The sequence below is a fragment of the Anopheles aquasalis genome, chromosome 2, assembly GCF_943734665.1.
Source record: "Anopheles aquasalis chromosome 2, idAnoAquaMG_Q_19, whole genome shotgun sequence".
NCBI classification, from domain to species: domain Eukaryota; kingdom Metazoa; phylum Arthropoda; class Insecta; order Diptera; family Culicidae; genus Anopheles; species Anopheles aquasalis.
The window spans coordinates 84527907-84543146 of NC_064877.1; the positions used below are offsets into that span (position 1 = coordinate 84527907).

The window sequence follows — 15240 nt, forward strand, 5'->3', positions numbered from 1 at the left end:
AAAAAAGGGGTGGCAGAAGCTGGCAGGACCTCCCTCGAGCGGGGGTGAGCCCCTCGATGGTTGATCCGGTTTTTTGTAGGAAGATGTGCTGCTCGTCGAGTTCCCTTTTCTTCTGTCTGGGCGATCCGATCCGGTGTTGTGCCGGGAAAGGGTCTCTCTGTGGTGGTCGCGATCCAGCGAAAAAGGCTGGAAGTTGATTCACCGAATGGGCTTCTTCTCGAGGTCGTTACCGCTGTGCGGGGAGTGACTGATGCGCCGTTCAATTGGGCGGGTGGGAAAAACAGTTAATGCTTAATCTTACTCTGCAAAGTGCGCACCAAAGCGGAGGCTTCACAATCGATTAGATTAATCCAGATGTACTAATGATCGTTTTTCGTTCTTTTTCTTTTCTCCCTTCCGTTACAGGTAAGCGCAACGGTTCATCTGCGAAACGACTTGGCATAAGGTGAAGGTGTCTGTATGGTTGAGAAGGAGTCACGTCTTACGATACCACAGCCAGCACCCCCTCCACCCCGGGTTACGGTACGGACTCGGTACAGCGCGCTAGGATGGTGCTAGAACATCATTTCTGCAACTTATCGTTAGTTCACGATCACGAAACGGCCGCAACGAGAGAAAAATCCCAAGAGCTAAACCTGATTCTGGAACCAGTCTTTGCCATTTTTTTTTTGTAAGCTGCTGCTGCTGCTGCTGCGGCTGCGGCTGCTTTTACCCTCTTTCTCTTCGTCGATTGGTTCTCGGCACTTTTGCGTATTTCTACTGGCCTCTAGGGCATACTATCGAACACGAGCCTACTTCGCATATGTGCCTGCCATAGGAACGCTCGGCGTCTCGGCGCAAAACCGTTAGAAGTGGCTTTTGATAGAGGAGAAGGCTGTGTGGAATGCTGGTGCTGTATGCGCGAAGTGGTGGCTTTCTGTGGTTCTTTTCCTTTGCACCACCACGATTTGATTCGGTGGTGGAAACGAAATGGGACGAAGATTCGGTGAGGTTGAGTAAAGTTTCCGTTGCTACAAGATGGATGCTTTTGCTAGAGGAATGCGAAACTTTATGCTGTCAATGTGCTAGATGAGCGTTCGTTGACGCTACTGCTGTTCTATAATACGAATTTTGTCGGCATGAATTAATGGTATTTTTATACAAAATACCAGCTGGAACAATATATCAGCTGGCCAAAGCAACCCAACCCAATAATGCTAACGGATTTCTCGGATTCTTCCTGTGCCTAAATTTGTGCAAATCTGGCGCCAAGCAGACGAAAGCCTCTTGCTGGTTTGTGGATGAAGATGTTGGAATCATTTTTCGCACATCATATGGTTTTGGAAGGCCACTGGGGGAAGGGTTCACCGTCGAGATCTAACCGTTTTTTTTGCTTTTGTCATTCTAATGTGGATAAGAAAAGGTCCCGTTTGAATGTTGCCTTAGGACACACAGCCAGACGGGAACATAGGGATTTCCAAAGAAAACAGTACGGAAAAGAAAACTCAATTAAAGGGAGACTCACAAAAAGGTCGAACGGTGAGAGTTCTTATGTTGCGATAGTGGCGCCGGGACACCCTAGCCGTTCGTTCGCAACACGACCGCTAGGTTCCATTGCTTCCGGGGTGGATTTGTAGCCATCAGCAGCTGGCCATAGCGGGCCAATTATTCACGGAGGGCTCAGCAACACAAGGCTTAGCTTGCACCACCTCTCGGGGTGATGGAATCATATGGTTTGAACGTTCTTTAAATTTTTAAAAAGCCTCCCCGTCTCACAATTCCTTCCTTTTAAGTTGCAGGCCAAACCAATTCACTCCAATGGTGACTGGTGCACTGTTTGCGCGGTGCCCTTTTCACGTGAAATTTGGCGTTAAATATTCAACGGAAAAGACGGGGTATCCCGATATCCTTTTAACGGTTCGCAGACAGGACGCCGAGGCTGGAGTGCAGGGGCATATGCTCTGAGGTTTATAATAGAAATGAAAATGATTACTTTTGAATGCTTAAGAGTGTGGCGACATCGTTTCATCGAGTAGCATTCCATTTCCATCAAAGAAGCTTAAGGAGAAGAATCAATTAAAAACTTGTCGATGACGTTTTGTATAGTGCTCTTGATTTATGTTGAACTCTAGTTGGCTGTGACTGTAGTTGCCCAAAAGATTGATAAATCGAACTGAAGGAAATCATAAATTCCCTTTTGTACGTTGACATTACCGATTTGGCACATTGCTGCTATTAAAAATTAGTTGAATGGAATTTAATTATTCTAGAAAAAATTTATTATAACGTACCATTATGTGGTTGCTATCAGAATCCACGAGCGCTTGCTTCGATTGGAAAATCCCAACTGCATGCATCCTTCAACAGCTTGGCTTTAGTATTGGAACTCAACATTCCCCAAACGCCTGTTGCGCCAATTATGAATGCCAGTTCCGTTTATTAAATTCTAGAACCATTTTTGCTAAATGGTCCACGCCATTACCCCTCCCCTCACTCCCTGTTCGAAAACCGTCTCCACCCGTGTCCTGGCGTTGAGGCTAAGCTTCTGACAAAGTATCAAGGGGTACACCGATGGTGTGGTTGGAAATTGGCTTCACCAAAAATGTCCCTCAGTCCCTGTGTTCGATGAGCGGCTCTAAAGGTTCCGGAACACTTAATATGCAGTCGACGTACAGCACATTTATCGGGGCCGGCTATCGTCTGGTGACTGCTGCTGCTGGTGTGGTGATCGTCAACCAGAACCAGCGAGGGAGGGTGTCACAATCGCAGTACGAGGCTCTACGGATACGACATGTAGCCGTGTGTGCATGTGTATGTGTGCACACGGAACACCGAATTCGATGTGACAGCGTTAATGAAATGTCCAGCATGGGGAGAGGGCTCGTTAGATGGCAATCCCCCTCCCTCACGGGTCTAGCCAGGACCATGCATGCTTCGCATTGCCTGCGGCTGATTTGTAGCCACAGTAATGCCACCCCGGACAGACTCTTCGAGGCAGCAGTCCCTGGCCAGACCACCGAGCACTAGAAGTCATAGAAACACCGGCGTTGCGACCGAAGCCTCTACAGTCGAGGGTGGTTCAGTCGTTCAGGAACAGCGAGTGCAGTCGAGCATGTCGAGCACCACCACTAGCCAGCCACCAAGTGCAACGGTGTCCATCGTTGTCGTGCATTCGCATGCGCCCCCGGGGTACGGTCAGTCCGGCGAGGGACATTATCGATTTTTACCCATTACTCCACTGTCTCCACCGGTTCGTCGTTGCATCGCTGCAGCGGAGTTTCACTCCACTCCACGATTCCACGATGGCTTCACCAGGGCTGGTGGCGTTCACACACGACGATGACAATCTATTGAACGCCCCAGACAGCAGCAGCGATGGGGCTTGGCTATCTGGGAACACTCGCTTCTCTTTTCGTACAGCCCAAGGCAACATCGACGCCAGTCAGTCCCATCCCGTATGCATCACGGCAGCGCATGTTAGGTGCTTGCTGTGGCCCCCCTGATGTCCATGCTCTGGAACTCGCGCGAGGCCATTGGCCTCACCGTGCTCTCTGATCGTCATCAGTTTGTTTAGGTGCGCGTCCCCCCCCCAAACGGACACCACGTTCCTGCTGGTCTTACACGAGCGCATGCGGTGCACCCTCTGGTCCGTCTTCTTTGGATTCCATTTTTGGGTTTCCACAGCTGCTGCTGCTGCTGTGGTGGAAAATCAGAAAATATCTTTTCACGCCAAACCACGGCCTCGGCGACGTGGTATGGTGTGCGTCGTGTTTGCATACAGAGAGGGGGGCGCCTACAACATACCGGATAGAGGTGTTATGGTGAGAGGGTGTCTATTTTGGGTCTGACACTGGAAGACACTGGAATGTAGAAGCCCCCAGAGATCACCGTTCCGTGGTACGGTAAGCGTTCAAGCAGAGTCAAGCAGCGATTCTTTTGTGGGCAAGTAGACCGTACGCGTGAACGGGAAATTGGAAATCCGGAAAACCTTTCATGACGCCCTTTCCAACCGTTATCCTTTTTCTTTTCGGGGTATTTTGTTTCACAAGAAATGAGTGAAGGACCGAAAGAAGGCAGAACCCTATGCAAATCATAGCCTGCTGTTGTAACTGTGTAGCAACAGTCGCCGCCGCACCCAGGAGCAGGCCCCATATTGCAATTACCATCTCCGAAGTTCCTTTGAACGGTGGTGGCGGTATGGGAGTCCTTTGAGTTCTTCAATTCAAGTAATTAGATTTCGACTGTGCCCCCCCGTCACGGGTAATAGAAAAGTTATTATGTTCGGACCGCATTGTTTAGCAAAGTGTGCGGAGTAGCGGCAGCTCGGAATGGAGGAGGAGGAGGAGGAAGGTGTTGAGAGATTGTAAGCGGGGAAGATTTAATTGACCCCATCGCAGGGAGAATCCGTTATGCTCTATTGATTTCTGGTAAGTCAAGTCCTGCTCGTAGTCCCTTCGTGACATAGATGACTGGCTACATTGTGGAAAAATCCTGGGAGAGGGAATCGCTTTGTGAAGCGGACACAATTCGACAATGTTTCTAATTTACAGTCAGACATCCGCGAATTCCTGCCAGTGTCACATTGTATTCTTCGTGATGAAGGGCTGCAACAATACGCTATCGCCGTCTATGACGCCCGGGGGTGGCTTTTTTATTTGCTTGCTGCCCTGCCGGGAGATTATTATGGACTCCCGTGCACTTCCCAAGGCGCCAGGAGTAGCGACAGGAGTTAGATTAAATTCATTATTCATCAGTTTAATTAAATGATTGTGGAATGTTCTAATATAATTCTCTCCAGCACTAACCACTAGGATTTAATTAAAACTCCTTGCGACGCTGCAACGCCAAGTCACGTGTGAGTCAAACCGATGACCACCCAGCTTGCAAGATATTGTTTAAAAATGGGAAAATTGAGTTGCATTGCTATTCCGCTGCCCCTTCGTATCTTAGCAATCGGATACAGCTGGCAGAAGGAGAGCTGTTGTCTCTTGAGGATTAGAATTAAGACACTGGTCGCTTCATCTTAGCGATAGCAATGCTGCAGGGGAGCTTTGTTGATAAAACAAATGACCGCTGGCGGCAGGAAGGCGACCTGATCGGCCGTTTGTTGATTTTTACTCCTCTTCCACTGAGTTGCCCGCATTTGATCCGTGTTTTTCTTGGGCTGGTGGCAGCACCACACAGCAGACAGGGCACGTGTTTCCATCTAATGTTTTTAATATGACCATTTGTTATGGAACTGGTCCCGCGCTATAATGCGATCGAATAAAGTTTTTAGTGAGATGAACCAACAGGCCATTTGTTGGATAAATATTATTCGGCGGCATAACGCGCACGGATAATTAGATGCAAGTTGGCAGCTGTCATCGGTGCATGCTTGCTTAGATGATAATCGAAATACATCGAAGGTGACATCGACATATTTCTTCAATCTGCGATAATTTTCAGTTATCAAACTTTAATTGCAATGAAAACATTTTCTCTCTGTTACCAAATGATGAGAACCACTGCGTGTGGCTTCCGCTTTGTGGCACTCACGGGGTAGCATTACCATAACCGGAGCAGCGTCGCACCGATGGGGTGAATCCGAATGGGGTCTTCTTCCGCGACAGCGAACGCGAGCTCGATAAAAACGATGACGAAACGGAATACGATGCGGGGAAGCAAGAGAACTGAGAACTGTGCTCGTGCTCGAGATACCCTTCACCGTTACCAGCGTCTCGTCCCCTGGTACTACTTCCGCCACGAAATATGGTACGAGAAGGGCAGGCGCGCCCCCCGTGTGTTCGCCGATGCGCGCACCACCATTTTACGGAGGATATGGTGTACGTGCGTCCGGTGAAATCGTCAATGGCAGGCAGGCAGTCAGGCCAACCCGCTTTTCTAAGCTCTCTCTCTCTCTCGCTCTCTATGTAATCGAGGCCCGAGCCCTTCGTACACGCACCACGATGACGATGGTGAGGCGAGATGGCGACGACATCGAAGGGCCAACCCAGCCAGCCAGCATAAGATGGGCGTTGTGTTAGTGCCGTTCTGTGTGCCTTCCTCCTAATACTCTCTACACCTGCGGTTCGGAGACGAGTGTGCGTGAAGCCTGTCCCCAGCACAGGCATCATCACATAATCTAATCCCATCCCTTCCGCCCATCTGAACCCCAGGCCAGGCGGCTGGCTTGCACGTGTCCCTCCGTATCACGGGACTCGCCACGCTCGCCGTGAATGAAAGCCGCGTCCAGAGTAGTGCTAGGGGCTGACAACTGTTCTTTGGAGCATTACTACTTTAGTTCGTTTCTACTTGTAGATTGATCTTCCATACCATGAAGCACTAACTAAGAGTGGACCCGGTTGTGTAAGCGTAGGGTTGAACACGTTGGAGGTCGTCGTCATGGAGCAGACACTAACTCTCACCAGCGAGTGGCGCATGTTCACCGCGCGAGTAGCGATGTCACTACCACGTACTAGACACCCGGCCTTCGAGTACTAGACCGACCACCATGTTTGCTGAAGGGGCTTGGCAGCTCGAGCAGCGACACTTCCGCGTTGGCGTAATGGCGGCGGATCGCTGGGCAAGACAGGTGATGCGGATCTTCCTGGGAACGTATTCGGCGAATATCGCCATCCAGATCACTTACGCAAGCAGCACGACCTACTGTGATAATCTAGAACACCATCCTTGTTGTTCAGTAGCCCACATCACTATCACTAGGTGCTACGGGCAAGATTACCGCATTTACGACCGCATGCATCGGAATCACGTGCCCCACCCCCTCTCTCTCGAAGCATTTGCACTTGTTCGCCCTCTCAATCCGAACACTGATAATGTGAAGTGAAACAACAAGTCAAGACAATTAACTCGACCGTCCAGGCATCAGGCACGCAAAGAAGGCTCATCCATCTGCACTGACAGCGTAGCGGCGGCATATGTTGGCCTGTTTGCTGCGCGAAAGGAGCAATAAACTAGTGGCAGCCCAGATGTCGTAAAATAAGAGAAAGAAAAACGCAGAATCGCGGAATGTACCGGGCGGCAGCAAAGACCCCTATCTGGGCTGCTATAAAATCGCTTTCTGGAGCTGCTCTGTAGCTTCCTACTTTACGACCCCCTCTTCGGTAGTCCTCGCCAGCCTCTCTTCATTCCTGCAGACGTGACTCACTGACCTACATAACTGGGGCGATGGCGGTGCCGCTTTTATCATCGACGCCGTCGTCGCCGTCCTCATCATCATCGTCAGCCATCGTCATTATCATTTGGTGATTGGTGGTGTGGCGGTGCTGAGTTTGTTTGTGTGGGTCGACACACATTTCTGTCGTCAGCTCCGGTGTCGGTGTCGACGATTGAAGAAGCATCTCGTGTCGACCCTTTCACCGTTCACAGTGATCGACTTTGGAATTCGCTGCGTTGATACTCGACATGAGGGAGGGGGTATAGATTCTTGAAAATGGTGTACCGAGGGTCCAGGTTATCAGGTGTTTGCAATCTGCAGCACTAACAGCACATTACACATCGCCATCGAACTCGGTGCCACCTCGGTGTGGTGCGAGTGTTCCTGTGTGCCAAGTGCCTGGGGTAACTCAATTCGCCTCAAACATCGTGTCTCCCTGGAGGAAATGTGTCGTATAATTTTAAAATAATTATCCACCCTCCTTCTGTCACGATACCGGCAGCCTACCGAACCGATCCTGCGCCTCGCTTTCCTCGCTTCAACGGTGAAGGAAAAAGTGAAGGCAATCGGGTTCCTTAGCATCGGCACTGCAACATGATCTTACCTTTGACGATAAAGAGAGGAAGGGAGGAAACCGCTCATAAACACTGCATAATTAGAAATTGCACGCACCATTACCGCGACCTGGACGCTCGGCTGGTACGAAGAACGTAGGAGTGCGAAATATGGAGTGTTATGCAGCGGAAAAGGGAGCAGGATCCGTTGCATGCTCTCAGAAGGAAGGTGGCTGAGTACAGGAAATGGATCGTTTGTCGTCATGGATAGCGTGCTGACAGTAGTGCACAAATGGTGGAGGGCCGGTGTAGTGTTACACTCTATGCTCCTTGCCGGCGGTTGTGGAGAGAGATGTTTATGTTTTAAAACAAGCAAGATCATTATGGAACGCTGTTGCTATCAGCTATGGGCGGATCAAGGTCGCGTTTGGGTGCAAAGGATCGTGATTTCGATAAATCTTTCTCCTATTTCGGTAATAATGGGGATCGTACCATACAAGTTGACTAAAGTCTACAAGTAACTAAAGATTTTCTGCTGATCACAGTAGACGCTGTAGTGCTGTTGTTCGTTGCTTAGTTGTGTAATAGGAAATAAGTAGGCCAAGTAATCCTTCATCTTATCCCCTTACTTGTACTACTTCTTCATTAAGTAACTTTCGAATATTATGCGGAAGACTTTCTGTAAATCAATTCATGGGTCTTCTTTTATGTCCTTCCTGTAATCAAATGCTGTTCGTTCTTCCAGTTTGTAAAATCATTTTTTTCTCATAAAGTTCATGTGCTGGACACTATCCATTGGCTTTCTACATTGCCTGTACCGTGGAAGCACCGGGATTGAATTTACCATAGTGTCGTCCCGCCTTATGCATAACCAAATGGAAATTCGTCTCGACGACCCGTACCAACCCATCTGACCCTACCGGGGACCCTTTTCACTTTCACAACTGAAAGAGAAAAAAACCATAGGAAGCGCCACCGAGCTGGTGAATGCGTATAAATGTGCATAAAGAAATCCGCCGAACAGTGAATGGTAGGATGCGCACAAACCAGCACCCCTCCGGAACAAAGCGAATGCATCGGTTTTGCGGTGCGCTAGGAGAAGATTGGCCACACGGAGTTGGTGGTGGTGGTGGTGGTCCGCGAGCGATTGCAATTGCAAATTATGCACCGTCTCATCGTCGCCACCATCACCGTAAGGTTTGGAGGATGCCGCCGCGGCCGGCCGGACGATTGTCCCGCATAATTTATTGATTACATAATCATAACCAGCATGTGTGGTGGTGCGCTACGATGGCCGCCGTCTCGCTGTCTGTCGGCGACCGGACAACGTGCCTCACTGTGCCCGCCTGTCCATCAAGTTCTGCCAGCACCCATCATCATCAACTTGATGGCGATCCTCCACCCTCCTCCACCAAGTCTGCACTTCACGGAGCATTATTTATGGGCTTCGTGGGGTGGTTTATGCTGGCGGTAGTCGCAACGAGCGCGCTTTTGCAGCGAAGCATCTAGAACACGGCAAGGGAGAGAGTGCAGGGAATGCAATTAGCAGGAGAAGCCCCTCCGGAGTTAAACCACATCACCAGAAGGTTTTGCGACCGAGACCGCGACGATTCAAATCTGCTGCCAATTGGCAGTGGCCGGAGTGGCGGTGAGGGTTGTGGTTCATGGTTTCTAAGAATCGAACTCCCTACTCCTCCTGCCACAGGTCACCGCTCGCCGGTCCGTGGAGTGCATCCGGGTTTCCGTTTTCAATTTTCTCCCCCACCGGCAGGATGGAAAACCATTTTCCACCTTTTTTTCCCCCTCTTCGGTAATAGCCATCAACCGTGGATTCAATCTTTCCCTCCGGTGGCCTCATCGCGAACGCACACGTGTGCCATGAGGTGGCTCCGAATGACCGCCGGTGGTTAATGCACGCAACAAACAGCATCATGCAGCGGCCATATGCTGGATGACTGGTTGAATAAAATGCTATGAAGGGGGAGGAATGGTGGCCGGACCGAGCGAAACACCGTCATGCTACCGTGTCCTTAATGTGCACACGTGCCAACGGAACGCGGTCCCAGGATCCGGGATCCAGGACCTTTATGATTCGTTTCGTCGTTTGATGGTTTTGCGCCATCGGAAAAGCTGATCGAACAAATCGAACCTTTAAGCGGTACGAGTAAGAGTGTTTTTGTTGTTCTGTTTGATACCATTGTTTGTCTTTTCTTTCATAATTTTATTAACCTTTTATTTATATTTCTTTGTTCGCCTTCGATTCGCCTGAACTAATCGCTTCGTCCTTTGTTGTGAGCATCTTATTTAATTATTCTTAAAAATCACAATTAACTTCTCTTAACCTGTGTGCGATTGGTAATCATTAAAATTCTGTTCCAAAAAAACTACACTGCATTCCATGCAATCGTCCTTCGATAGCTCCCCCATCTGTTGACAATCGGAACGAGGAAAATGATGGCGTTTTCCCGATTCCCCGGTGGTGGTAGCCCAAGGACATTGCCACTGCCCGTATTGCCGGTTTGCAAACTGCAATCCCTCCTCAACGTTCGTCGTGGAACATTCTCGATAACCATCTTCGATGCTCACACTCGCCGCGTCCCCCTTCATCGCAGTTTCTGGCCGGAACTATTATCCTGTTTTTCGGGGTTGCACTTCTTCGGATGGTCGCAGCAAAACAAGGGGAACGAGAACGAGTGCTCTTCGTACACAAGCAAACATCCCAAAGTTTGCTACCAGCTGTTGATTCACGTTTCACCACACGTGAGCGCTAGTCGGAGGCGACATTTCGTGTGTTTTTATTTTCGTTTCAATGTCGCGTTTCCGTTTTTAATGCACCTCGTCCTGGGGCACGTGCTGCTACTGTGCTGTGCTCAGTAGTTGATTGACGGTATTATCATCGGAGATTTGCCGGGAGCGAGAGGCGGCTGATGATGAGTGAAGATAAGATTATGTGGAAGTGAATCACATTAACGGCATAACGAGCTCCTGTATGGTTGGTTCCATTGAGTGAAGGTGATCCGATTTCACAGGAAACAACAGAAAACGTGTGTTGGAGCGGAAAACTAGAACACCAATAAGCAGCTTATTAAACGTCGGGAGGTCGAATGCGTCGCGGGGTATGAAGCTTCGATTGATGTCCTACTTTAAGAAACTTGAGATGCCTTCGACGTGAACTGTCTGCACTTTGCTGCAGTAACGTGGGATGTAATATTACGACGGATCACACAGGGGATTATCCATCACGAAAAAGGTAGAATAAGCCGTGCAATGGATTAGTGAGAGCCTCGGTGAGGGCGTTTGCTGCATCCATCACAGTGTGTACCGAGCACAGAAATTGCGAAAGCGTGTCGTGCCGTCAGATTAGCGCAGTAATAGGCTGCAGTACAGAACGAAATGGAATGAAACGAACGTAGGTTTCTCTAATCGCAGGGCGTGCGCATAGTATTGGGGCCACAGACTGCTGGAGGACACGATGCGGATGCACGGAGATCGCCCGCGGTTAGATCGCCCGCGGTTGCTCCGACTACGAATAGTGATAGTGAAGGCGCAACCTAAGCCACTACCAACAGTACCTTGACACACATTTAAGTCGTGTGCGCGGCGTAGCTCCAATGCTGGCTCTTGGTTTACGTTTGATTTCCACCACCATCATCATCATCATCATCAGCCAGCGGGTGGTGGTGAGACGGCGGCGGGAGAGTGCAACTTGCATTTGACCGATGCCGATGCATTTGCGAAATGCAATACGCGAAGGCTGCATATGCAGTCATGCCATGGCGGCACACTGGGTGGCCCCCAGGCAAGCTATTTAGTTGGTTCTCGGTCGGGGTTTCTTACTTCTGCTTGGAGCTTTGCGCGCGTGGGCCAAGGAGAACGATTCGCCTTTGTGTTTAGTAGCGGCAGCAGCAGCAGCAGCAGCAGAGGCCGCGCAGCGGGATTGCTTTTTAATGTTGGCAACAGCCATTACTGCGCTCTCGACGCTGTTTGTTGTTCTCAATAATCGTGAGCGAATCGGGTTGCAAAACACGTCTAGTCAATGATGCTGACTAATCCTTCAAGCGATTCAAGCAATCGTCGAGCCTGAATGGAGCGCTGATCGAAGCGGGATCATAGTTGGCATTGGTACATTAGATTGTTTTCCATGTCGCTATTTTATTTTTTATCAAATCACATTGTTGTCCTTTCAGACATTTTCTCGTTTATTGTGCTCTATTCACTCGTCTCATATTCCGGCTCGCCACATTCATTGTTTCTCGTGATATCCAACTTTACTAATTGGCGCAACTTGTTGTTAGCAAAAAAGCACACGATTCGCTTTCCATTTCCATCCGTGAGTAGCAGCAGCAGGAGTAAAAAAAGGTGATGCCAACACCAGGTCCAGTGTGCTCCGTCCCGTGTGGTAATAATAACTGTAGGTGCACGCCACATTTCCCTGGCGGGCCTCTCTTTCAGCCTGAATTGGAGCCTGAAATAGCAAAGGAAAGTGAAAATACCACCTCGCCCCGACCGACCAGACCGTTTTCCTGCACCGCTGCCTCGTACAGAAAGAGAGAAAAGGAGAGCGTTCTGCCTCCTGTTATTCAAACCCCATTCTATGTCCTGTGTTAGCCGCTGGGTAGGAAAGGATGTGAAGGAGCTCCAGCAACTTTACACCGAGATTGGCGAGATGAAAAATTCATCCGAACGATCATGGTGCGCTCTGGCATATAACCATCAAAAGCATAACGATACACAGCAACCCGTGGTGGTGGTCGGTAGAAGACGAGAGGGGAGGCATCAAAAAAGGGCTTCCTCCGCAAATGTTGCTTCTGTCGATTCGGTACGCTTCAAGCGGTGGCTGCCGGTCGACGATGAGCCCTGGATAAATAAAAGCCTCCTCGTCTCTCGTCGTCGAACAAGAACCGCATAGCCGATGGCCACACCACACCCGTAGGCCACTCCTTGGAATATTGATTTTCCTCCGGGGAATAGAAGCTCAGGGAAGGACGGTGCGCCAGAGGCCAGAGGCCAGAGGATGCTGCGTGCAAAGTTTGCGATAACAGCGCAAGGAAGTAGTAGTGAGTGGAGTGGTGGAGCTACCTGGGTGGGAGGCCTAGTACGCTGGTGTATCGGTGAAGTAGGTGAATTGTTATTCCTATTTTCCTCACTCTCCTTCCCTGTTCGGTTGTTCAGGAGAATTTTCACGGAAAACAAATCACACTCACTCACACATCGTACACATTCATCGTGGTGCTCACCGCGCGCGATTGTGGTATTGGTGGTGCGGATCTCACGAGAGTATCCTTTCCTTTCGTTGTGTATGGTGTGTTTGTATATAGGCGGTTTGTTGGCGGTGGCGCAAACTATCACATAGTAACATTGTAGTTGTTTCCCGGAGGAAAATTACTGGGAAAATCAAAGAAGAAAACACCAAACACACTACCATCCCTTTTATTGTGGCGACTCTTCACTCACAGCCTACTGTGAAGTGGTTATGTGTGTTTGTGTGATTGTCACTTCGCTTGGTTCATTGTAAAGGACCTTTTCAACAAACACATCCATCCAGTAGCACTGGTATTGGTGTCGTCCTTGTGCCGTTTTCTGCGAGTATCCTGGTGCGCGTGTGTTGGATGTTTGTGGAAATCAAATGGATTTACTTCCGCAATAGTTCACCGCCCTGGGCAGGGAGAAAGGATTCGGACGGTTGGTCATCGTCCTGTGTGGGTTTTGGTGAAGCTGCTTCGCCTTTTTGGTTGCCAAAGGACAACACACATGGGCGTCCGTCTCCGGGAGGGAAGGGTGTGCCGTCCGTTGATCCTCTGTTGCTGGTGATGACGTTTCTCTTTTCGTCCTTTTCCGCACATTAACTGCGTCCCTCTTCCGTGAGTTGCACCCGTGAAGTGTGTGTTGACAATCAGTTGACAGGCCTTCTGTTGTCTTGTTTTTATTTCGGTTTTTAATTCTGTTTGCATCCGATTTCAGCACATTACGAATGACATACGAAGTAATTGAGTTTACTTTCTTTTTTTGGCTGAAAGTAAACATTCTGACTCGATGTTTTGGGTGGATTACTAATTGATTTACAGCTCTTGCTTCATTTTTATTGTATTTTTTCTCCCCAAAACTGTGAAGAAAGAAGTGTCACATTTCTTGATCGATGTACACTTTACGCCAACTTGTGCCGTTCCCCATAAACGGGCTCCCCGGAAATGCGAATAAAATGTAAATGCTTTCTACGCTCTATGGTTGCCATTGCGTATTGTGTCTGTTTTTTATCACCGTTAAGGACTTGCCAAAAGATAAAAAGGACACACTTGAAATGGCATCTTCAGTCACCCCTAACCCTGCCCCTGCGAGGAATGTATTGATCAGGAAATGGCATCCTCTTGAATGAAGCGCACGCTCGACGGGGGGTCGGTAACATGCTGCACATTCGATGGCGAATCCTATTCCTTCACGCAGTGAGCAGTGAATGCAAATGAAATATGATTCCTTTCATCCCTAGCCAGACCCTAGGGGGTGGGGGAGCGGAGCTCAGTTGGAGGTGGTACCGACCAACCGAATCGTCTCAATTGAATACATTTAATGTGCACTTTTTGGGCAAAAGCGACGTGTAGCCTGACCATCGAATCATCTCTTGTTACATTACAGTGTAGCATTTTAGAATTGGGGTATCAAGGGAATAACAAAAAAACCTCCATTTCAGACAGACAAAAACACCGCACCCTTTCCACGGGGTGTCTGTAGGGAGCAGTTCTTCTGCAGTAAATTTATTTTGCTCGCCTCGCGAAAAATCGTCTGCAGTCGTTGGGGTGTGTATTAATTGGCCATTTTTTTTTTCTCCGCCAGCCTTGCACATTATGTGCGGCTGCCACATGATTTTACATTTCTTAATGCCCAGAACACCATTAAGAGCAGCTAGTAGCCGTGGCAACAGATATCCTGGCCGTATCCTTTCCATTTTTTTTGGTTCTCGCTGCGGGTTATCGCTTTCCTCTCTCTCTCTCTCTTCCCCTTAACCTTCCGGGCGACACGAGACCTCGCCAGCTGGTTTTGTGGCGATGACGACGACGTGCTTGACATCATGCTTCCAACAGCGCCAGCAGGTGCCCACTGTCGGTCTCGGCCACAAAGGATCGTCGGATCCTGGCGCGCTCTACGCAACTCATCCCGCAACTCACGCGAGGGTTCGCCGCGAGACGAGCTAAATTGATAGGAAGAAGACTGAATTTAAAAAATAAAAAGCGAAAGCCTATTCTGCTGCTGTCTGGTGCTTGTTCTTCTTCCGCACTAGAAACACGACCGGCACACGGAAACGTGATGGCGACAGATGGTCTTTCGATGATGTGGTGAGAGGAACACACAGAAAGGACGCAACGCAAACCGCGCAACGAAACCGTGCATCTGTTTCACCTGCTCCGGGAGCTTGTGGGTCCTTACTAGCCGATAAATGGTGCGCCTGTTGTGTACACCATCATCACCACGTACACCATCTGACTTCCGTTTTCCCATCCCCATCGACATCAACATCGCACCGTGCTGTGCATCTTATCTAACTTATCATCAGTT

The 15240-nt window shown here is 49.3% G+C and overlaps 1 protein-coding gene across 7 annotated transcripts in view; it reads left to right on the forward strand.

The window, feature by feature from the left end:
- LOC126571436 (histone demethylase UTY) overlaps positions 1-15240 on the forward strand; it is a 75896-nt gene that overhangs the window by 41128 nt on the left and 19528 nt on the right. The gene's annotated exons all lie outside the window — the stretch shown is intronic.